Genomic DNA, 24,631 nt, shown 5'->3' on the forward strand with positions numbered 1-24,631 from the left:
CAAGCATGTACATTTTTACTTAGTTGACACATAATATCAAAGGATATTAAGCATTTTGAGTGGGTCTCTTAATAATACTGTAATGGCCTCTAGTTGCAAATAAGCTAATCTTTCGTAATTTGAAGTATTATCAGAATGAAGGATGAAGGCAGTGGAAGAAAATCATCTTTTTTTTTTTTTTTTTTTTAATGGAATCTTAGTCTGTCACCCAGACTGGAGTGCAATGGCGTGATGAGCTTGGCTCACTGCAATCTCCACCTCCCGGGTTCAAGCAATTCTCCTGCCTCAGCCTCCCGAGTAGCTGACATTACAGGTGCCTGCCACCACACCTGGCTAATTTTGTATTTTTAATAGAGACGGGGTTTCACCATGTTGGCCAGGCTGGTCTTGAACTCTTGACCTCAGGTGATCCACCCGCCTCAGCCTCCCAAAGTGCTAGGATTACAGGCATGAGCCACCACACCTGGCCAGAAAACCATCTTATCTTGAGTACCCACTACTTGCTAGGAGTTATATTCTCTACTTTTCAGGTAAAGAAATAGTTACATAGAGGTCAAATAACTTGAATATAGCAGAGTCAGGATTAGAACTCAGATCCGTCTGAATCCAAATCTATGTCCCTCTGACTGCACCAAGTTGCCTCATGCAAGAATACCATCATATTACATTTAGATTTTATACAACCCATCCAAGAATGCATGAAGAATTTTTAAATGTTTAATATATGAGAGATTCACAACTTTGCTTATAAAGTATTATATTGAAGTGACTTTCATTATTTTAAATAGCTTGTGCTTGATTTCTTTAGAGAAAAGAAACAAATAATCAAATTAAAGATATAAAAATCCTTGGCTCTGAGCATTGCTCATCCCTTTAAAGGCTACAGACCATGGCCTCTGGCTCACAGAAAGCCCAAATTAATTCTATTTTCCCTTCTCCCTCATCCAGCAGAGCACAGCTTTGCAATCCTCCTTCCATTATTACCCCTTGTTTCTTTTACCAACCCCATCTCATTTTAAAATATCATTTTTATGAAGGGTAATGTTACATGGTAGAAAACTGTAAAAAATTAATGGATAGAGTTGGTATGAGGAAAATGCATTATTTCAATAGTTTTATTACTTTTGCCCATTACACATTTACAAGTTTTGTTGTTTATATGGGTATGTTTTATAGATGGCTCTATTCAAAACATATTACTTTAACACTTTGATCATTGAGAAATTTAAATCAACACTCGGCTTGCTTTTCCAAAGGAAGAACTCTTTCAAAATATTTACCTAGATTGTTGTTAATATTCTTATTTGTTTGTTAAAAAAAGAATTATTAGAACCTCTCACAGAGGGTCATATAAAAATTATCTTAAGGTTGAACAAATGTCATTAGCCCATTCATTTAGCTCCTGAAAGCCCAACAACAAATATTTGTTAGAACATCTATTGTTCTCAAACTCCTGGGCTCAAGCGATCCCCCCGCCTTGGCCTCCCAACATGCTGCGATTACAGGCATGAGCCTGTGAATCCGTGCCCAGCCACATCTATTGTTCTCAATATTTTGTTTTGTTTGTCACTGACTCAAGTGCCTAGAACAGTGCCTGGTGCTGGTATGTGCTTTCAAAATACATGTCCAGTGAGAAAATGCTGTCTAGTAATCCAAGCTGTCATCTAGTGATATTTTTTTCTGTGTTCACATTTTTATTCTATCACTTAGACTATCAGTTAAACTCTGACTAAATGAAGCAAAAGAAAAGAGGAAAATGACTGGAAGGATATGGAGCGGCTCAGAGAAACCAAAAGCTGGACGCTCAGATTGTGACAGAACAAAGATGGGAACCAGATAGCTTCAGGGCTCCAGGTAGCAGGAATGAATAAACAGCCTCTTCAAGGTTCTGCTCACAGGAAGAATCTGTTCCAAGCATATTCCCACTTTTGTGTCTCACCACTCGGAATTCAGCTTCCCGGAAGGGAAAGCCTGAGTGGCTGAGCTTGAGCTATTCCCCCTGCTTAAGACTGGAAGGTGGATAGGGAGTGGACTTGGCAAAGCACCACATAAACCACGTAGACCGAGACCAAGCAGGGATGACTCCTCAGAGAAAATCCAGGTATTCCTCCTGAATAACAAACAAAATTGACAAATATCCACCAAGTCTCTGACAGTATATTGGATGAACTCCGATTGCATCTTCTAACAAAGTGATGAAATTCTTACATATTAATTTTGCATCCCGAGGTCTCAAATTTCATTTTCTACATAAAATAGCCAGCAGCTTTCTACAATATTTTCTAATTACGTGCTTCCTCTCCCATTCTATTTCCCATGCCCACTCAGTCCAAAGAAATAGAAAACTGAATAATAAATTAAATACAAAGAGTGAGTTAATAGTAAGGGAGGCTGGAGAAGTTGATTTTGGATGAGTAAAACCTTAAAATCATTATATTGTAAGCCTAAGGTATAAAATGATTAACTATACTAATACTAATTAATAAACAATGATGTTTATGAGAGTCTTTTTTAAATGTGTGAGTCTCCATAAAGAAAATCTACATGACAGATCTTATACTCAGGTAAACACAAAAATGCGCAAATTGTTTGAAGAACCCATAAAATGAGATTTAAGACAAACTGAGAAAAACACTTCAGTGGGAGGAATGAAGGAAGAAAGCAGTTGGTTCCTTCCCTTTCATGGTCCAAAACGTTGCTCTTCATACTTCCCCTAGCAAGCTATTCTCTCTCTCTTTCACTAGCCAATTCAAATGTCACCTACTCTTAAGACATTTCCTTTAATATATTCCTCCTTTCAGTCAGCCAAGCCTTCTGTCCTGTTCCTATAGTATTTTCTAAATGCAAGTATTGCAGCTTTATTTCATTGGCTTTTTCTCTTAATCTGCCACATTCGTACATTACATTTATTGAGGATTTGTCCTGTGCTAGACGTATAAGTGCTTTATCACGCTTAGAAGTATCATAATAAGTAGGCCTGGCACAGTGGCTCATGCCTGTAATACTAGCACTTGGGGAGGTCGAGGTGGGAGGATCACTTGAGGTCAGGAGTTCAAGACCAGCCTGGCCAACAAGGTGAAAACCTGTCTCTACTAAAAACACAAAAACTATTAGCTGGGCATGGTGGTGGGCTCCTGTAATCCCAGCTACCCGGCAGGCTGAGGCAGGAGAATCACTTGAGCCCATGAGGCAGGGGTTGCAGTGAGCCGAGATCGCTCCTCTGCACTCCAGCCAGGGTAACAGCAAGACTCCGTCTCAAAAAAAGAAAAAAAGAAATATTATCATAAGTAAAACTATATTTTATGTCTGTATTTATAAATATCATAAATGTTTTGTACATGTTATTTTATAGTATTAATTTTAAGCATTATATTTTCACCCCAACAATCCTTTGGAGTAGGTCTTCTGGTTGTCTTTATTTTACAGACCAGAGAGATTAAGTGCAATCATGAGTCACTTAATGATTGTGAAACATTCTGAGACATGAAAAGTTATGTGATTTTGTTGTCATTGTGTGAACATCAAAAAGTGTAGTTATACGGCCAGGTGTGGTGGCTCATGCCTGTAATCCCAGCACTTTGGGAGGCCGAGGCAGGTGGATCACCTGAGGTCAGAAGTTCCAGACCAGCCTCAACATGGAGAAACCCCGTCTCTACTAAAAATACAAAATTGGTCAGGCGTGGTGGCGCATGCCTATAATCCCAGCTACTCAGGAGGCTGAGGCAGGAGAATTGTTTGAACCTGGGAGGCGGAGGTTGTGGTGAGGTGAGATCATGCCATTGCACTCCAGCCTGGGGGCAACAAGAGCAAAACTCCATCTCAAAAAAAAAAAAAAAAAGTGTAGTTATACAAACCTAGATGGCGTAGCCTACAATACACCTAGGCTACATGGTATGGCTTACTGCATCTAGGCTACAAATCTGTACAGGCTAATATTTGTACAGATTTGTGCAGATTACAGATCTGTACAAATATTTCTGTACTGAATGATGTAGACAATGGTCACACCATGGTATTTGTGTATCTAAACATACCTAAACATATAAATGGTATGGTAAAAATGTGGTCCCATTATAACCGTCTCTTTTTTTTCTGTTTTTGTTTGTTTGTTTGTTTTGTTTTGTTTTTGAGATGGAGTCTCGCTCTTGTCGCCCAGGCTGGAGTGCAGTGGTGTGATCTTGGCTCACTGCAACCTCTGCCTCCCAGGTTCAAGTGATTCTCCTGCCTCAGACCCCCAAGAAGGGGGGATTACAGGTGCCCACCACCACGCCCAGCTATTTTTTTTCTTTTTTGTATTTTTAGTAGAGCCCCTGGGGTTTCACCATGTTGGTCAGGCTGGTCTCCAACTCCTGACCTAGGTGATCCACATATAATCTTCAACTGCCAGGTGCAGTGGCTCACACCTGTAATCTCAGCACTTTGGGAGCCCAAGGCCAGAGGATTACTACAGCCTAAGAGTTCAAGACTCACCTAGGCAACATAGGGAGAACTTGTCTCTACAAAAAATAAAAACGAAAAAGTTAGCCAGGTGGGGTGATGAATATCTGTGGTCCCAGCTACTCCAGGGGCTGTGGTGGGAGAACCGCTTGGTCCTGGGAGGTTGAGGCTGCAGAGCCCCATGATGCACTCCAGCCTAGGAGTCAGAGTGAGACCCTGTCTGGAAAATAAAAACAGAAAGATGATCTTCAGTGTTAATAGTTCCCAACCTGCTGATGTCTTTAACTCAGTCAGCCTCCTCTTCACCCTTCTGTTTCCCCATAGAGCCAGAGCAAGCACATTCCCTAGGCAGAAAACATTAATGGAGATGCAGCCCTCAGGAGAACGTTTCCTGGGTTTCCACTGTGATCTCCATGAGTTCCAAACCTATGGCCAGCCCTACTCAGCTTGTTGGATTATCTTGAAATCCCAAGATTCCCCCATTTCTTTCACAGAAAAATGCAGTAAAATATTATTTTGTTTTGTATTGAATCTACATTTTATTATTTCAACCAAAATAATATTTTAGGAGAAGTGGTATAATAGTCAGTACAATCTCTACCAGCCATTAGCCATGTTCTTGGTTGAACTTCTAAAACTGAAACTGGACTGTAAGTGCCTTGAGGGCAGGACCCAAGAACCATTTGTCTTTGTCTTTGTGTTCCTTCTGAGCCTAGAACAAGGGCACATGATATTTTAAGGAGCCAATCTGATAAAGCCATTTGAGCTACAACATTTTGATGCAAATGAAATATCAAACAATTTTGGGGCTTTTTATAAAAACTATTAAGTCACTAGTGCAATGGTCAATATCAACTCTATCGTATCTGGTAATCATAAATGTACCACCCCAGTCTTCTTAGAAAGGGCCATCTGTCAGGCCAGGTGCAGTGGCTCATGCCTGTAATCCCAGCACTTGGGGAGGCCGAGGCAGGCAGATCACTTGAGGTCAGGAGTTCGAGACCAGTCTGGCCAACATGGTGAAACCTCATCTCTACTAAAAATACAAAAATAAGCTGGGCGTGATGGTGGGCACCTGTAATCCCAGCTACTCAGGAGGCTGAGGCAGGAGAATCACTTGAGCCTGGGAGGCAGAGGTTGCAGTTAGCTGAGATTGCACAACTGCACTCCAGCCTGGGTGACCGAGCTGGGACTCCATCTCAAAAAAAAAAAAAGAAAAAAAAAAGAAAGGGCCATCAGTCATCAGGAGACACTTCTGCTTGCTCATCCTCTGCTGCTTCACTGGTATCTTGAAAAGCGTGCATCCCAGATTCACAAATATCATCCTGAAAGTTAAAATGCCTCTTATGCTTGGGCATATCATAATCCCCAGGGAGAAAGGGGACCCATTTTGAAAAGCATATAGATCATTATAGAATTTGAAAAAAATAATAAAAGACATTTTTCTGAATGCACAAAAATTCAAGCTCGATTTTATTTTTTTGGTTACAACAGATGATTCTACAAATCTTCAGGGAAAGGGAGAGAGCTTGAGATTTTTGATTCTCAAAAGAAAGTTGGATTCAAAAGTAGTTGAGAGATCCCTATATAGATATCTTATAGATATCTTCTATGTCAATAGAAGATGGATATCTTTGCTTTCTATAGACTTTGGGGTTATGTAGCATTCCTCAATTGGTTTGTAATTGAGTAGCATGTTTCACAGAAGTTAAATTCTAAATGTACTATTGAATTGACCCTTGAAAATCCCTTAAACCAGCAGTAGCATACAGGATGTGTGGACATGTGCACCATGGAGAAGAGTACTTGTATACACCTGAGAACCACCACCCATGCAGCAAGATGCTCTCATCACCAGTAGGGAAGGATGGGTGATGTTGCTAAGAGTAACTGATGGGCTAGAAGATCCAAACCCTCATCCAGTACTTCTCACTCCCAGGAAAAGAGCAGAAACTCATGCAATAAAATGGAGGGTAGAATTATTAACTACCCTAGTTAATTTTTTACATATACATATAGATGTATAAGTGTGTATATTTGCCAAGGATAAATACATGAGTTTTCTGAAGTTAAGCTAAGGATGCAATTCCAGTGTATATGCAGGAGGGGAAGGGGCTAGAAAGATAGTTGAACCCAATTATGATCCCTTGTCCCACTTTCTATCAACATTTAAGATCTTCAATTAAATTCCTATCTCCTCTCTCAGTTGTATAAATATAAAACCCCTTTACAATGAAGGTGGTCAAGAGAACTAATTGTCCTATAAAGAAATTGTCCTTCTTAACAGACTTTATGAAATCATTGTATTTTTCCAATGCAAGCTTATTTTCCAATACATCCACATAAAATCCAATCAATATGGATCCTGTTAAAACTGAAAACTATCCAAAAATTATCCAAAATCAAGATAAGTGTTAGGGACTGACCAAGGGTCAAAAATGCAGCTGGGATCAGGAATCTCCACTGTACACATTACTTGTGATTTTTGTTTTATGTAGCAACTGTATATTTCGGGTGGGCCAGCCACATGTCAGTGTCACTTAATATGTGCTCAATAAACACTTGTCAAATAAAGGTTTGATGGATCAGATCTCTTCAAGAATGCTTTAAACTTGACTGTAAATTTAATGCAAGAGTCCATTCACAATCTAGATGCTATTGTTTTAAGAACTTCAATGACATTTTTTGTCTCCATGACTTGCCAATATTGAAAAAAAGTATCTCAAATAAGAAGTTTTAATTTTAGCCTCTGCAAATTGAGCAAGAAATACTATTGCTCATTGCACTATAATACATCAAAAAATAGAGTTACTTGACGTGACATATCCTCTTTCACCATGATGACCTCCCACCTTTACTGTGGTACTGTCATTTTTAGGTGACACCTGCTTTGCTTGCAACCAACAGCTCTGTGTGTGCCATGCTGCAGCAGATGGCTTGAGGCGTGATGTGTTAATGGCAGTGATTACTTTATGAATAGTGACAGCTGATCAGAGACATAATAAAACAATAGTGGCTGCCATCCTGGAAAAGGTGCTAAATAGGGGTGACATGCTTAGTGAGGACTATTCCTCTCTCGAACCTCATTATCAATTCCAAAGGGACACAGGGGCCAGCCAGGCAACTGCAGGCTCACACACATTGAAGAGAACCGAACCAGCCCAAAGATTTCCCTCTGAGTTAATTGGAGTTGGGGAGGGTGTACAGCTTTTAATGTGCAAGCCATTTGGGTAAATGTGAATGTGTCTTCCCAATTTTACTCCTCATACACTATATCCTCTGAGATTGTGGCCTGATGCTCACCACTTTTAAGAAGTCTGGTTCCTACCACTCTTCTTCATGAATCACAGCCTTGAGCCAGGGTAGAAATCACCATGATAGACTATGAGGAAATCAACCTGTGTGTCTTGTGAAATTATATTCCTAAGGACAAGTGATTTTCTGAACAAATTTCTAACTGGAATTCATAACTCTAGGAAAAGTTAATAGTGAAGGGAATCACAGTCAGGTTTCTGTTAAGGGTCATTCATTCATTCCACAAATTGGACACTGGAGAATGAAGCAAATAAAGTGAAGTCCTTACCTTCAAGGTGCATTATCTCATAAGAAAGACATATGTAAGCAGTTATAATCCAGAGTGATGAGTTATGATTATCTTCCATATTGAGTATAAGATTAGTCTGAGGTTTGAGAAAACAATGTCACATTACAGATACATATATATATTTATAAATATATATTAATATATATATTTATATATATTAATATATATATTTATAAATATATATATTTATAAATATATATATTAATATATATTTATAAATATATATATATTTATAAATATATATATATATTTTTTTTTTTGAGATGGTGTCTCACTCAGTAGCCCAGGCTGGAGGGCAGTAGTGTGATCTTGGCTCACTGCAACCTCTGCCTCCCGGGTTCAAGCAGTTCTCCTGCCTCAGCTTCCAGAATAGCTGGACTACAGGCAAGTGCCATCATGCCCAGCTAAATTTTGTAGTTTTAATAGAGATGGCGTTTCACCATGTTGGACCAGGCTGGTCTTAAACTCCTGACCTCAAGTGATCCACTCGCCTTGGCCTCCCAAAGTGCTGGGATTACAGGCATGAGCCACTGCACGTGGCCTAAATGTCTATAAAATTACCTAATAAAATAAACCTTCAATATTCCATTGAGTTTACCCAATCCTTGTGATTTATCCTAGATTACCAAGATACCTACTTAAACTATATAGCTTTTCACTAATTCAAAAGAACATGAGGTCTTCCATGGTCCGTCTGTTCTGTTGAAGCTTCTGGTAGGTCCTGCTCTTGTTTTTAGTTATTTGCTCACATGCAAAAACCTAATATACATGAGGCATCTAAATAACCTAAAGCAAAAAATACTGTACACAAAATATTTTCCACTCTCTTTGATGAGGAGGGATGAGAAGAAACATTCGGCATATCTTCTCTGCAGAATAAATGAGTATGCCCATCTCCATTGGGCTCCCCTGAGCTCATGATCCACAGCCTGGAAAGGCCAGCTAGTATCATGTGAAATGAATAGGCATCTCTTCCGTATGTGCAATCTGCCACCGGTATTCTCTTTATAAGTCTCAGGACCCAAACTAAATGAGAATATTACAATGACTTCATCCCGCCCATTACAGTATCTCCCCAGAGTGACTATTAGAGAATTACTATATTATGTCTGCCCTGGAGACATTTGAAGGTCCTGATATATTTCAGTGATTTTACTTAACCCAGTAATTAGTTTACACAGTTTTATGAAGATTTTACTGCTTTAAAGATGACAGTTTTTCTTCTGAAAATTAGTACTGATACCCAGTCACTTCATTTCATGGTTTATGAGAGACTGGATATATTGGGTAAAAGATCTTCATTTAAGAATATGGAAAAAATCCCCTTTTACTAACTGAATATGGTTTGGTACACTCTCCCTTTTTTGTTAATTTTCCTTTTTTGGCCCATATACCATGTGGGATTGTTTACAAGGCAAAGGAAAATGTATTTTTGCTTATTTTTTAATGCAGTCTAGATGTACAGCTGCCTCTTATTAAGAATAATAGGAGTCTTGCATATAAAATGCGGGAAAGTGATTTAATAACTTCCAAGGCTTTGAAAATGTTACACACACATTTGTAACAAGTAACAAAAACACCCTGGCCCTGTTAATTCAGTGAATAAATTATTAGTTGTGCACCTTCTATGTTCTTCACACTGTCCTAGGCATTGAGGCACAGCAGGGAAAACAAAATAAATTCCCTTCGTTCTTGAAATGGGCATTCTAGAGGAGGGGAGAAAACAATGAACAAAAATAAATAAATACAAATAGAGGAAAGAATGATGAAGGGATCAAGGAAAGCTGGAGGAGAAAGGACAATTGGGAAGAGATCTGAACCAGGTGAGGGAATAGGCCGTGCAAAACGTGGAGAGGAATGTCCCAGAAAGAGGGACTAGCTTGTGTGAAGGCCTTGCCGTGAAAAACTGCTGAAGAGCTCCAGGCAATGCGGTCCTAGCATGGTGAATGAATACCTAAGAATGCCTTGCAACCTGGCTTCATTGATTTATTGATATTAATAAATGAGAGTACCAAGCGGCTGGTCCCGGGGAACTCCTGCATCATTTCAGCTACATATATGAGAGCGTGTAAAATTTCTCAGACACAGCAGTGAAAAAGACATGGATAGAAAAAAATGGCCGGGCCCGGTGGCTCCCACCTTTAATCCCAGCACTTTGGACAGCCAAGGCGGAAGGATCACTTGAACTCAGAAGTTCGAAACCATCCTGGGCAACATGGCAACCTGTCTCCACTAAAAATACAAAAATTAGCCAGGCATGGTGGGGCCTTCCTGCAGTCCCAGCTACTCAGGAAGCTGAAGTGAGAGGATCATCTGAACCCGGGAGGTGAAGGTTGCAGTGAGCCGAGATCCTGCCGCTGCACTCCAGCCCGGGAGACAGAGCAGGACCCTGTCTCAAAACAATACATACATACATACATACATACATACATACATACATACATACATACATAGCATACTTTTACATGGTTCCTTATGTACACAAGTGTAGCTACTTTACCTCATCTTTTTTTTTTTGGTCCGGACTCTCCATCTTCTTCCATTGGCTATTCCTCCACCAAGACAAAAAAGCAGCAGAGCTGAAAGGATGTTGCTTTGGCTTGTTGACACCCACTTCCGACTCTGGAATTAAACTGAGTTTGCTTACTAAGAACCCCTCCTGACCACCAAGCAATGCAGTTCCAGGATCAGAGGTCATCCTCTTCCAATCTTTGACTTCCACCCGGAGTTGTAGATAACCCTTCAGGAAAACATGTGGTGAAAGTCGTTTTGCTCTGTGAGCCAAAAGAAAATTGGCCCTTGAGATGACTTTTAAAGGGATTTTGTAAGCCATGAGCAGAACAGCACGGGTTCCGACCAGGCATGGAATTCAGAGTTGTAATAGAAAACATTTATTTGGCTTCAGCTAAACATCCTAACACATGTTAGCATTTGCTGCCAATATGCTTCCTAATTAAGAACAACATAAAATCATAGGAAATCCTGCATCCTGTCTTCATGCACTTCTCATGTATCTTTAGTGCCCTGGCCTTCTTTCTCAAGCACATACACATTCACACACACAATACAGGTTGATTCAAAAGTCCTGTTTTGCCAACCATGAACTGCGGTGTCATTAACAAGATTAATGTACATTCCAGAAGGTACCACCAAGCATTTTTTCTTCCTTCTTAAACAAATGCTGCTATTAAAAACTAATTTTTAAAAAGCTAATAAAGCATCCCCCAAATAAAAGACCAACAACATTTAATTTGTAACGTATTATCTGTAACTGATGTGAAACTTCAAATAGTGTGTATATATATATATCCATATATATATATATGCTCTCTAGGCTTGCCTGGACTATTGGCTATGTTTCGATGAACAGATTCAACATGATAAAATATATGAACATGACCAATAGTCCTCTTTCAAGATGAAGGACAGACTAGGATCCGGTTTTCCTCTTAGTTCCTCCTTAAATCCATGCTCATTTCATCTGAAAATATTTAAAGATATACCTGTGAGTGCTGAATTATCACCCCCTCATGACAAATAAATGAACATTACGTGATTACTGCACAGGTGAAAATGTATTTGATATTTCTAATTATGACTAGAATTGTATGAGTTAATCTTAGAATCCCCTGATTTATCAGTGATCCTACATAGCCAAACTAATTGCTTCTATTCCCCACAATCAGGCAGAAATCACTAAAAAAAAAAGCAGAGGGAAACCAATCACTCAGGCACATTGTATGTTAAGTTTCTTCCACTAGTTCCACGTGATTTTTTTTTTTCATGCGCTGGAGTAGACTCTGAAACAACACATAGAAATAAAACCTGGGTCTGAAAAGCTATCTTAAAACATTTTCCTTAAGACTTTTTAATGATTTTCAGAATTATTAATTTTTTTCAAATGAAACTCACATGCTCTTGTTGCTTCTTTCCCGAGCATAGCTTTTCATTCCTCCTCATCTTTTTCCCCCTTCCAAATCTATTTATTGCTTGTTGTTCTTGGCTCTTTCTCACTTTCCATTTTTCATGATTAGTTCTTTATGATCGTGTGTTTCCTTTTCTTCTCCCCGCCGTGGCTGCCAGCCCAGTTGTTCTCTCCGGGCCCTCGAGTTTCCCTTCACTAATGAAACAAGAGCTGCCTCCCTCCCTGGCTTTTGCCATCCAGCTGTTTCCTTTTTAAGATATAAACTCATCTTTATTCAGTGAAGTTCCTGGGCAAACCTGACTCCTTTTGCGGAAGAGTTGATAATAACCTGAGGGACTAAAAAGGTTTTAAGAGGAACGAATATCTGGAAAACTTGGGAGCGGGTGGAAAGGAGGGTAAATAGAAAATGAAATTCATTTTTGAAAGATTCTGAGGAAAAAAGAACAACAACAACAACAAGCATTTTCCTTAATGTTTTAATCCTCCTCGGCAGCTCATGGTGGCAGCCTGGCCTTGAGCATTCTCCTGGAAGTCCATCCACTCCTTCCCAGCAACTTTCACCTCCTAGCTTGCCTGCTTAACATTCCTTGGCCTCTGTGAAAGTAGCCTAGCTAACACCGCAAACCTGGATTGTATATGATTAGGTGGTGAAAAGGTGCCAACCTGAAGTGTAGCCTGCCAAGTCAAGTCAATTTACTGTGATGCTTTGACTGTGCAAGCAGGTCTTAATCCCTCTTTAATCTCCCGTGTGCCCTTGACATCATGGAAATTACTGGCAAAGCTAATGTCATCAGATGAACCCTGGTAACTCTTTCAGAGAAGGTTCCCTGAACAAAACAACCTGTTTACTTCCTAAGCTTTCAAATCCCCCAAATATTTCAAGAAAAAATGAATTAGCCCACAGCTATCATCTTACCAAAACAGAGTGGCTAATTCTTTCTCAGTATTATAACTGATAAGACCTCATGTGACTTGGAATTTATATTCTACCCAAGCATCGGTTGAGTGTGTTATAGTTAAGACTTGATTGATTAGATAAAGGGGTTTCCTAGTAGCTCTAGCTGCTCTGACTTTTAGGGAAACTTTTTCCTTTAAATCTGAGAATCCCTTCCTTTTCTGAAAACACTTGTTCTGATATAAAATTTCCAATGGAATCATTTTTCACCAGAAAACTAAAGAAACAAAAGCAAAAAGAAAACAAAGAAACAGAAGAGAAAGAAATTTAAAAAGTATTTATCGGATATAATCTCACCTGAAAACAATTATCAAGCAAGATAAAAATCAGCATCTCCATTGGACAGAAATGGGATTATAACAACAGTAGTTCTTCACCATTTACAAAACACTTTCCCACATATATATATAGAGAAAAAGAATACATCTCTCTGTAATATATATCTCACATATATATTATATAAAAAATAGAAATATATAGAATAGAAATATACATAGAAAATAGAAAATATATAGAAAGAAAGATAGATAGATAGATAGACAGACAGACAGACAGATAGATAGATGGGAGATAGAAAGTTAGAGTTCTTTGATGACAAGCCTCAAATGTCCCAAAATAAAGATTTTCTTAGAACTCACATGAATCAGAATGTGTATCCTGGATACTTGCAGCGTGAGGGTTCTCTTCCATGGGAACCTCTCAGAAGATTCTCCTGTCTTAGAAGGAAAAGAGCCTGAGAGGACAGGTCTGATCTTGACTACCATATTTTATTCTCTAATCAACTCCGGTAAAAATAATTCCAGAATCTCCTCAATAAAGAAGAGTGACACCCATTTCCTGTCCTTATGCATGGTTTCACACCTAGTGTCTATGAGCCCAGGAAGAATCCCTTGAGTCCTACCAGGAAAGGAAGGCAGGAAGGTCTTGGATCCTGAAAAATGAAACTTGCTTGATTTTGATATGAATACCTGCCCCACCATGCATGCCAACTGATATCATAGCTCAGAATTCTTCCTGACCCCTGGTTTCCGTTGCCTGGCTGACCTTTCAACATCCCCTGTGCCTGCTGTTTCCCTCCCTAGCTCTGACTCACAACACATCTCATTGCAACCATTGGACTCTGAGACATTGTCCCCGAGGTAGATCCCAACCTCTGGATTCTGTTTGTCCCTCTGCCCTCCAGAGAAATATTGGTCTGAGGTTCCCTTTGGCCTTACCTGCCCACAGTTCCTCCCAGTCTTGTCATCAGACCAGGAGCGGGGCAAGATATGAGTCCCAGGGACTGTGTGCTCACAGCAGCTGTGCCCAGAGATTAAGCTATGAGAAGCCAGGCGGTCTGGGAAAAGTGAACTGCTAACCTCTCTAGTTGCACTCCAAACTTTGACCTCTGTAAATCCAACCAAGAAAAGTTGGTGAGAGCTCTAAAACTTGGTTCCAGCAACTCCTCCTTGGAATTTATCAAGGGAAAAGGAATTTAACAAAAAGGTACTTCTCAGTCGTCTCTGTGTCATCAATGACAATATTTAATTTTCCGTTTTTAGGTTGAGAATAATCTTTAAATACACTAATGTGTAATTTAAGATTGATCTTCCCAAAGTTAAAAAAATGCCACTCCTCATTGTCGCCAGGTCATTCTTCTTTATTAGCAACAAGAAAAAAACAGAGACGGGCTTGATACATGAACACAGATGGATTTAGCATGAAGCTAATGAAGCTTGAGCTTCGACTCCTATGCAGATTCCTTCCAATGTCTTGGGAGGGACCCTAGCAATTTTGTTTCACTTTTATTTTATATATATATATATTTTAAAAGCCCTAAAAATTGTATACTCTTCAGGCCCCACAAAACCTGGACCCCGCCCCCAAGTAAGTAAATTACGGATTTCTGCCAAGTGAAGGTTAAATGATGTTCCAGCATTCTGTGTGGACCAAAGTTTTGCAGTAGTTTAAATACCGAAAAGTGTTAAGGAATTGTCTTATACATTACAAGGAAATATAGGCATACTAAAATCAAAACATCATCAGCATACCAGTTGGAACAAAATTAATGCTGTGAGTAGCAATTAAACCTTAGCAAACCATTGTCCATCACATTAAGTCAATGTTGTTAATTTGAAGGCTGAGTGTGTCATTTTGTTTGAATTCAATTTGTAAATTTGTTTTGGATTTGCAATTGTATAAGAGCCATAAATTTCAGGAATATATGCCTACTTTCAAGTTCGTATATGCTCTAGGAATATTAGACTATGAAGTCACTTAAATTCAGGGAAAGGAAAATAAGGAAAGAAGGAAGGAAGGAAGGAGGGAGGGAGGGAGGGAAGGAAGGAAGGAGGGAGGGAGGGAAGGAGGGAGGGAGGAAGAAGGAAAGAAAGAAGAGAATTCAATCAAGAACCCCCCCATGACGACAACGTTGTAGCCCAAGGATCCAAGATTTCTAATCCGCCTCTAGTTCTAACTTTCCAAATCTAGCCTAATCTGTCTTCAATGTTACAAAATGAGACCCTTCCTAAGCAGGAGCATTTATTTATTCAACAAATATTTCTGACCCAATTGTGTGTGCAGAGCACTATGCTTGAGTCTGTGAAAATTGGTTTATTATTTTCTTTAGCTGCCAAGAAGGATGAGAGTGAGAACACACATTCTTAAGGTAAAAACACACATATCTAAATAAAAATAATCTCATTTATGTAATCATTACAAATGTTTATAGCATTTCAGATAATATGTGAAGGCTGGTAAGGTGCTCAAGATTATGTTTTTCTTTAAGATTAAAATAACTTTGGGATTTTTGCCACATTAGTGCCAGAAAATGTTTCATCCTCCATATTCCAATTGGCATGCTCTTGAACCAACTCCCTCTGCAGTTTAACTTCAGAGCTACTCCGGGGAAACTAACTAATTTTTAATATTGGGCTAAGCAAAACATAATTAGGAAGGCAAATTTCTGGGGGGGAATGTCATAGGGGATATTCCCAAGCCAATGTACATGATTTTGCAACAAGCATTGTTTGAGTTTTCCACTGCATCTCTCGCCTTTACAGGTAATCATGAGTTGCTTGTAATTAAATAATCTCAGGTAACTGACGGCAAGACCATCCCCCTGAGATTGCTTCCTAGGTCTTGTAATAAGCCTAGATTTTTATATCCACCACAATTTTTGCTGCTCTGCTTCAAACACGAGCAGATATAAGAACTTCTCTCTTTTTGATCTGGGAGGAAGAAATAGTCTGATTTATATCTCCAACTACCTCTGGACTCAACAGCTGAATTTTGCTTTCTTGACCACTTTATCCTATCTCTAAATGAATGGGCCCAGAAATGAAAGGGCACTGGGCTATTATTAATTCAAAAACATTAGAGCTCTAGAGGACCCGAGCAATGATCTTGCCCAGCTGGTCCCAAAGAGGTTCAATAAGATTGTAAGTATTCCTTTGTCTACTTTGAGAACAGCCTTGTTAGGCCCTCCATATCTGAACGTTTATTTCTAAATTTGATTTTCCTAAAAATTATTGAATACCTTCTTTATTTAAGGTGTTAAACTAACAACTATATCATTCAAGGAAATATACTTCTTATTCAGATACTGTTGATTTTTTCAGAAAGAACACTTATCAATTTTCCCAGAGATGCAATTCTTGATTCCTACCTATCTCAATAAGGGAATAGGTGTGAAAAGGAAAAATGACGATGCACTAAAATGCCCTGTGATTTTAAACTGCACTCATAGAAGAAGAATTCTATGTTTAGATTTGGTCAAATTATTTACCCTCTTGTAAGTCAATAATTTCCACTTGGGATCATTGGCTGCCATCTACCTGTTTACCCAGGGTTTAAATTCAAAGATGCAAAAATCAAACAGGCCTTAGGTTTACCACACAAAATGAGAGAAAAACGACGACTGAGAGCTAGTTATATGACAATCAATTCTACCCTGCTGTTTTGTTTCCTGACACAGCTCTATCTCGCTGATCTCTGCCCCACGTCCATAACCCTATATCTAGGACATGAGCAGAGCCAAATCTCCAGGAATTATAATAAATAAAAGGAGTTTTTTATAAAAAAAAGCAAAAAAGAGTAAAGCTACAGTTCCAGGAAATCTGAATGTAAATTACAATCTAAATGAGAGTTTCTAATTATTCCTTTTTTAAGGATAGCACTCCACTTAAATTGTAGATTTAGACGTAGATGTTTTACACACACACACACACACACACACACACACACGTATATGAGTATGGACATTATGGGAGGGGGGTGTATTTCATGCCTTTCTCCTAGAAGGTCAAAGTTCTGTAATATAAGAATTTAAAAATCATAAAATGCCAGTGCAGCAGGGAAGAGTATAGGAGGCATAGTGTGTATAAGCAACTAAAAGTGGAGAGAGAAAGAGAGCAAGATTCAAATCTGTTTCAACCACTTAGCAGCTATGTGATCTTGGACAAGACCCTCTTGTTATTTGCTGCGGAGAGCACAGTTGTCAACACTAAATGGCTTAATAGAAGTAAAGCACTGTGTTTAGTATATAGTAGGTACTCAATAAATGACAGAGAGTTTATTATTGCTATCACCATATAGGGGAACTTGGAGTTATTCAGGCTCTGTCTGTTCCACTTCAAAATAAAGGTTTGCGATGTGCAACAGGTGGTCAGTCAATAGTCTGTTGTATCTTCATGATACTTTGCAATTGTTTTGAAAATTTTTTTCCTAAACAGATTCTTTTTTAAGGCCTATATTATCATCTCCCTAACCTGCCCTCCCCCTGAACCCCCTCTCTACACACACACACAATTCACCATTTAATTGCCTTGTTGCTTTAGCTTCCTGGAGACACAGCCACAGAGCTAAATATAGCTCTGTCCTTCCCAACAAGCAATCCTTTAAAGGAGCTAAATTGCCTTGCTTTTCTACTTCTTACCAAAACTTGATCTCAAGCTTTATAAAAGAGAAAAACTAAAGGCCTTCTACCATGGAATGTTTAGCAATCGACATGCTGTCCATTGCTTGAGAGGTTTTGTGTACTGGCACTTAATCCTTGCTTCAGTTACAACCCCTGTAGGGAAATTTGAGTCCTGTACACGAGTTCTTCATTCATTTCTGAGCCAAGATAATTCTAGGATTACCATTTAGAAAATTGGGAGAACAGACTTTTGCACAGTTACCAGGCAGACGGTATTGAAAAAAAAGGGGCATGTAGACTACCTTTTTGGTGACAAGGTTAGGGATAGGTATTGTGGTTAAATCCCATTAGCAAGAACATTACACTCATTAAGTGAACGCCAGAATGTGAACCAAGAAGCCTTCCTCTTCCCCACCCTGCCCCGCCCGTATTTCTTCTCCTCCTAATGGCATGCCCCTTCAATACAGGGGATTCCTTGCCCAGGAAATGCCTCTCCAGCGTAAATCACAGAGTACTCCCATGCCAAGTGGCTCCAAAGCCAGAGCGCACTGCCTAGGACACATGCCATTCTCCAAAAATCTACCAGCATACAATATTCATAAACCGTCTCTCTCTTATTTCTTGGGTGACCTTTAGGGTTTGGAAAGTATTCCTTTGTGTTAAAGCAAACACAAACTATTCTGCGAGCATAGTTCAAGAATTTAAAGATTCTATTAATCTGATGTCTTAATTGTTATTGAGAAGAGGAAACAGGAGTGCCTTTGTTTCCCGAATGACCACATGCTTCTAAAAAGTGGCCCACAGTGTTGGAGTTTGCATCTCAAGTTGCAGGCAGCTCTGTATGAAGTGGAACTTCAGTGTAACTAATTCCCAGACATTAAGAGGGGTAGGGAAAGAACAGAAAGCTGGGCAAACCCGAAGCGGGCTGCAGCAGGGCAAACTGAAGGAGCCCTGCTCCCGGACCTGCCTGCATTCCGAAGACCAGTTTAAAATAATGATTGATAAATGTGGATTTCACTACACAATACATGCGTGTAAGAAACCTGCACTTGTACCCCCTAAATGTGTACAAATAAACATAAAATTTAAAAGAAATCCAGATCAAGGGATTGCTTATAAATACTACCTTGGAACAGCAGTTCATGAGACATTTCACAGTATCCTCTCTCACTTTGGATAGTCACATGAAAAAATACATTTTATTTAATAGGTCAAAATGGGAAAGATACATAAATAAATGTGTATTTCAAAACTAAAGGTGCTAAGCAGGACATAGCAAATGGGGAAACACACATGCACACAATGCTGAACAACAACATGCAATCAAAGGAGAAAGAAAAAAGTCTTACACGGATGAAAATATAAAAATCATTGTAATTCAATAATAGCATTCTGTGTGCCTACTATGTACAAGGCATTGAGAGTCCAGACATAGAAGAAAGAAGTAAGATTTAGCTCCTGTCTCCCAAGCATTTACCTTCTATTAGGAAAGAATAAATCAAGTATAGAAATATCTACGATACAGGCTGAATACAATAAACACCCCAAGAGGAAGAGCACATCTAGCTTGGCTGAGAAAGAAGTATATGGAACTAAAAATAGCTCCATGGACAGGGTAGCATTTGAAATGGGCCTCAAAAAAACAGTTAAAAAAAATGCAGCTTAAAAAAATGATTGAACAAACATTCTGATTGAAGAAATAAAATGAGCTAAAATAGGGAAGCAGAGAGATATAAAGAATTTAGAGGAGGCCAGGTGTGGTGGCTCACGCCTGTAATCCCAGCACTTTGGGAGGCCAAGGCAGGTGGATCACCTGAGGTCGGGAGTTCGAGACCAGCCTAACCAACATGGAGAAACCCTGTCTCTACTAAAAATACAAAATTAGTCAGGCATGGTGGCACATGCCTGTAATCCCAGCTACTTGGGAGGCTGTGGCAGGAGAATTGCTTGAACCTGGGAGGCAGAGTTTGCAATGAGCTGAGCTCACACCACTGCACTCCAGCCTGGGTGACAAAGTGAGACTCCATCTCAAAAAAAAAAAAAAAGAAAGAAAGAAAGAAAGAATTTAGAGGAAAATAAGCAATATTCTGTATTGAGCATAGGATATTTAGGAGTTTAGTGGAAGATAAACAAAAAGACATTGTGGGTGCCTTGAAAAAAGAGTAGTTTACCCTGGATTGAGGAGAAAACTAGTTACTGACAGTTATTGAGCCCTAAAATAATTTGATCAGAGATGATTATTATGAAGAATACAGTAGTATGCAAAGCTATGTAGGATTATATTTTGGAGCACGGACCCTGGTTTAAGGAGGAGCCACTCACTCATTCCTTCGTTCAACAAAAATTAATTGAATACTTACCGTGTGCCAATCCACAGTCCAATTTAATCTATCTGGGAGGCAAAGCTTATCGTTTATGAACTATACATTTTAAAAGCAGAATCTACAGGACTTGAGAACTTACAGAAGAAGGTGGGAATGTGAGGCAGACTCCAAGTTTTGAGGCCAAAAACAATGGCAGAATGGGATGGGGTGGGTTAGGTACAGAAATAGAAAAGTCAGGGCGGGAAATGGTTGGAAGGTGGAGACAGAGCTGGAGTGGGTGCAGGTGTTGATTCGTACTTCACGCTCACTCTGAACTCCCCTGCAGAGTGCAGCCAGCAGCTGGAAGAGATTGACAGGAGATGGCAGAGGAAAGAGGAAAAGAGAAGTCAGAGCTTAAAGAATGCCCATATCAAAAAAAGAAAAGCCTTAGGGAGACAGAGGGAAAGACAGCGTGAAGGGAGAAGTTGATGTTTTTTGAGTGTTCTAGAACGGGGGTCCCCAACCCCAGCCTGCGGAACGGTACCAATCTGTGGCCTGTTAGGAACCAGGCCCCAGAAGGAGGTGAGCAGTGGGCGAGGGAGCATTACTTCGGATCATGCTTCCTGTCAGATCAGCAGTGGCAGTAGATTCTCATAGGAGCCAACCCCCATTGTAAGCTGCTCACGCCAGGGATCTAGGTTAGGTGCTCCTTATGAGAATCTAATGCCTGATGATCTGAGGTGGAATAGTGTCATCCCAAAATGATCCCCACAACCCTGTCCGTGGAAAAGTCATCTTCCACAAAACTGGTTCCCGGTGCAAAAAGGTTGGGGACCACTGTTCTAGAAGATAGTAAGGGTTAAACAGTGAGCAATTTAAATTTTTAAACTATCGTTGATAAAAGTGTAAAAGTCCAAAAAAAAATCTATCTTGCCAAGTTCAAAGTGTTAGGAATTGATCCAGGAGGTCCCACTTCCGCAGACATAATACGGCAGTCTCCCCTTGCGCTTGAGGGATACCCTCGAAGACCCCGAGTGGATTCCTGAAACCGAAGACAGCACCAAGCCCTATACATACTATGCACGCATTTCTCTTTCCCTCTTCGCAATTTCATGGATACTATATTCATGCTTATTGTAGATCTCAGCAACCTCAGGATACTTTTTCTTTTCCTTATTAAGTCCAGAACTTTCACCTTTTCATTTAGAGGAAGCACTTTGCGGCTTCCCTTTGGCATCTCCGAACTGCCAGCATCACTATACTTGCACTTTGGGGCCATTACTCTGTAAAATAAGAATTACTTGAACACAAGCACTGTGACATTGTGACAGTCAATATGACAACAGAGATGGCTCCTAAGTGACTACGGGGAGGGGTGGGCATACAGCGTGAATCCGCTGGACAATGGGGACAATTCACAGCCCAGGCGAGACAGAGCAGGATGGCAGAAGATTTCATCTATTCAGAACAGTGTGAAATTTAAAACTTAGGAATTGTTTATTTCTGGAATTTTCTACTGAATATTTTTAGACTGTGATTGACCACGGGTAGCTGAAACCATGGAAAGCAAAACTGCGGATAAGGGGGACTGCTGTACTAGGAGTCGGCCACAATTTATAAAGCTTTTTTTTTTCTTTCCCCCTTCCTCCTAGGAGGAGGAAGTACCAAATTATGGTAGTCTTTATGGAGAAATGCTGCATAAATAACTGCCAACAGCAAACAATGTATTATCCCTATGGTTCAATCATTTCTTGGAGGTTAAAAGATCATACGTGAAGGCCGGGCACAGCGGCTCATGCTGCAATCCCAGCACTTTGGGAGGCCGAGGTGGGTGGGTCGCCTGAGGTCAGGAGTTCGAGACCAGCCTGGCCAACATGGCGAAACCTCGTCTCTACAAAAAATACAAAAATTAGCTGGGTGTGGTGGCAGGCGCCTGTAATCCCAGGTACTTGGGGGGTGAGGCAGGAGAATCTCTTGAACCTGGGAGGCAGAGGTTGCAGTGAGCGGAGATTGTGCCATTGCACTCCAGCCTGGGCAACAAGAGCAAGACTCCATCTAAAAAAAAAAGAAAAAGAAAAAGAAAAAGATCATACATGCATCTTCCCTACCATTTCTAGATTTGTGTTAATAAATAAGCCAAGTCGGTGAATTCTCTCTCTCTCTGTCTCTCTCTCACCTACTATTGCTTTAATCTTCCTGAAGCAAAAGTTTTTAAAAGAGAGAAAGAAGGAAGGAAGGAAGGAAGGAAGGAAGGAAGGAAGGAAGGAAGGAAGGAAGGAAGGAAGGAAAGAAAGAAAGAAAGAAAGACAGAAAGAAAGACAGAAAGATGAAAGAGAGAGAGAAAGAAAGAGAAGGAAAGTTGGATTGTTTGATAGGAACATACCACCCTTGAGTCTTCCCCTCATGAAACATGGATGCAGAGTTTTGGCCGGAATTAAAATTGCTAAACTGTGTTTGAGGTTGGCAGAGGAAGTGGTATGGAATTTACCAAGACAGGCTGGGAGTTGAAAAAAATTATAATCCAGGTGCCTCACCTTTTCCTCCACTGGTTGCTTTTCCCCCTATGCCCTGACGCCTGGGAGCTTATTTACCGAGTCAATTAACAAAAGATAACCTCCCATTGTGCAACCATCAATAAATCAATCGTGTTAATACTATCTTGGAATGTCCCCGACTATTGACTTTCATATTGTTTACATTAGCCACTTGAGAAAGCCAGAACCCTTGAGTCGGCTTGTTTGGGCGTTAATGGATTCTGGAGTAGCCATTACTACATATAAGTCTCTTTACAAAATATTTAAGTTTCTCTGAGGTTCACCTGCTTTCTGAACATTGGCGGTACACTCTCCTCCCTCCCCACACGATCCTGCAGCACCGAGTTTGATGAATACTTAGGAAGGCAAACAATCATGATCAGTAATGGAACAGTCACTTAGGGTACACCTACTTCTTTGTGATTTGAATAATCTATTTCCACCCACCCCAGCCCCACACTGTCAACCACCTTCAACAATCCGGGGAATCAAGTTAATCTTCAATTATGTGAAAGAATTTCAGGAACGAGTGCAGCTCAAGTTACCAAGTAACTTAGTGTTGTGAAAAGATTCATACTGCAAGCCGCCTAAATGCAGGGCTTTTGATGATATTCCCCGCCAACAAGGTAAGAAAAATCTTTCCAAGCAGTGACAATCTCTACATAGGGAACCTCCAAAACTTCTCAAGCTATCTTGAAAATTAATGCAACAAAACAAAATCTTTCTATATTTTCTCCATACATATTATAAAAAATAAGGTTGAATATCATAATCATAATTATAAAGCTGGGGTTTAGTGGAGTTTTTTGTTGTCATTAGCATTTCCTTCTTAATGGCATCAGAAATACTTAGAGAACAGGTTTTCCCTCAGAAGTCACAACTGCTCTGCTTCCAGGCCAAGGTAGTTTGCTAAGGCGCTCTATGCAGAGGGATTAAAAAGGAAGGTTGGGGGTAGGGGGGTGGGACACCAGTCCAGGGACTACAGAAGGTTCAGATTTCAGTGCTGGCTGCGGACCTGGGCAAAGTTCACTGCTCCCTTTTCACGACATGCTACATACTTTTCAAGTTCCCACTTGCTTCTTAGAGAGGAAAAAATGTGGCCTCCGAGTTCAGGTTGCTAAGGACAAGCTGAGCCAATTTAACTATGCATTCCTTTTCTAAAAGATAGGCTGGGTTGTTGTTGTTTTTTCACTGTAAATACCAGAAAGTCTTGATCCTCCCTACTCTAAACAAATACTTTTGCTACAACTTTGAAGTCATCTATCTTCCACGGTGGGAAACCAAGGATTGCATTCAGTAGCCTTTTCCTGCCTAAGTTTAGACAAAATTGAATCGTATTCTACTTTGTAGCACATCTTCTTATCAGACACCAGGCTTCGTTTTTCCTCTTGATAATGATGGGTATTTAAAATGCATATGACTATTGGATAATAAAACTCCCACTGTTCTAAGGCTTTCTTTTTGTCTTTCTTTTTTCTTTTCTTTTTCTTTTTTTTCTTTTTGCTTTGACTTCATGATATATATGTCTACTTAGGGTGTTTTGAAGAGAGTGAAGGAAACAGACAGGACTTTGAAAGGAAAAACAGACATCTAATTGGCTGTCTCTTGCCGACCCTCCAGTGACCCTGCACTGAATACCTCTAATGGACGTGTGTGATCTTGGAGCCTCGACCGCAATAAACAAGTTTTAGACTTTCAACTTGTTTTTGCAGCAGAATTCTTTATTCTCCTTAAAACTGATTTTTTAAAAAATGAGTGAGCAAGGCATTAGCATAGGTATTTTACACAAAAGGGTGAAATGGTTTTCTAATTTTATAGATTTAATATTTTTAAAAAGAATTTGGCTTCATTATGAATTTAGTTCATGTTAGTGTGTCATTTTACATACTCTAAAAAGTGGTTTTTTTAATACGGAAAGAAAATATTTGCCTTCAAAGCAGTAGTTACTAAATCCAAAAAGTTCAGAAAGTCAGTTA

At 39.7% G+C, this 24,631-nt stretch overlaps 1 protein-coding gene across 13 annotated transcripts in view; it reads right to left on the reverse strand.

The window, feature by feature from the left end:
- LOC109023491 (uncharacterized) overlaps positions 1-24,631 on the reverse strand; it is a 190,718-nt gene that overhangs the window by 11,885 nt on the left and 154,202 nt on the right. For 4 of the 13 annotated variants that reach the window (XR_010131083.1, XR_008671608.2, XR_008671607.2 and 1 more), the window contains 3 exons: positions 13,560-13,637; positions 10,542-10,663; positions 4,471-4,657 (listed from right to left, as the gene is read on the reverse strand). The exons of 1 other annotated variant lie outside the window; for it this stretch is intronic. The gene's annotated coding sequence lies outside the window, so the exon portion shown is untranslated. Of the gene's footprint in view, positions 1-4,470; positions 4,658-10,541; positions 10,816-11,953; positions 12,295-13,559; positions 13,638-24,631 lie in introns of all 13 variants that reach the window. 8 more of the 13 variants (XR_008671610.2, XR_008671614.2, XR_008671604.2 and 5 more) reach the window with 4 other exon arrangements.

The sequence above is a fragment of the Gorilla gorilla genome, chromosome 16 (assembly GCF_029281585.2).
Source record: "Gorilla gorilla gorilla isolate KB3781 chromosome 16, NHGRI_mGorGor1-v2.1_pri, whole genome shotgun sequence".
NCBI lineage: Eukaryota > Metazoa > Chordata > Mammalia > Primates > Hominidae > Gorilla > Gorilla gorilla.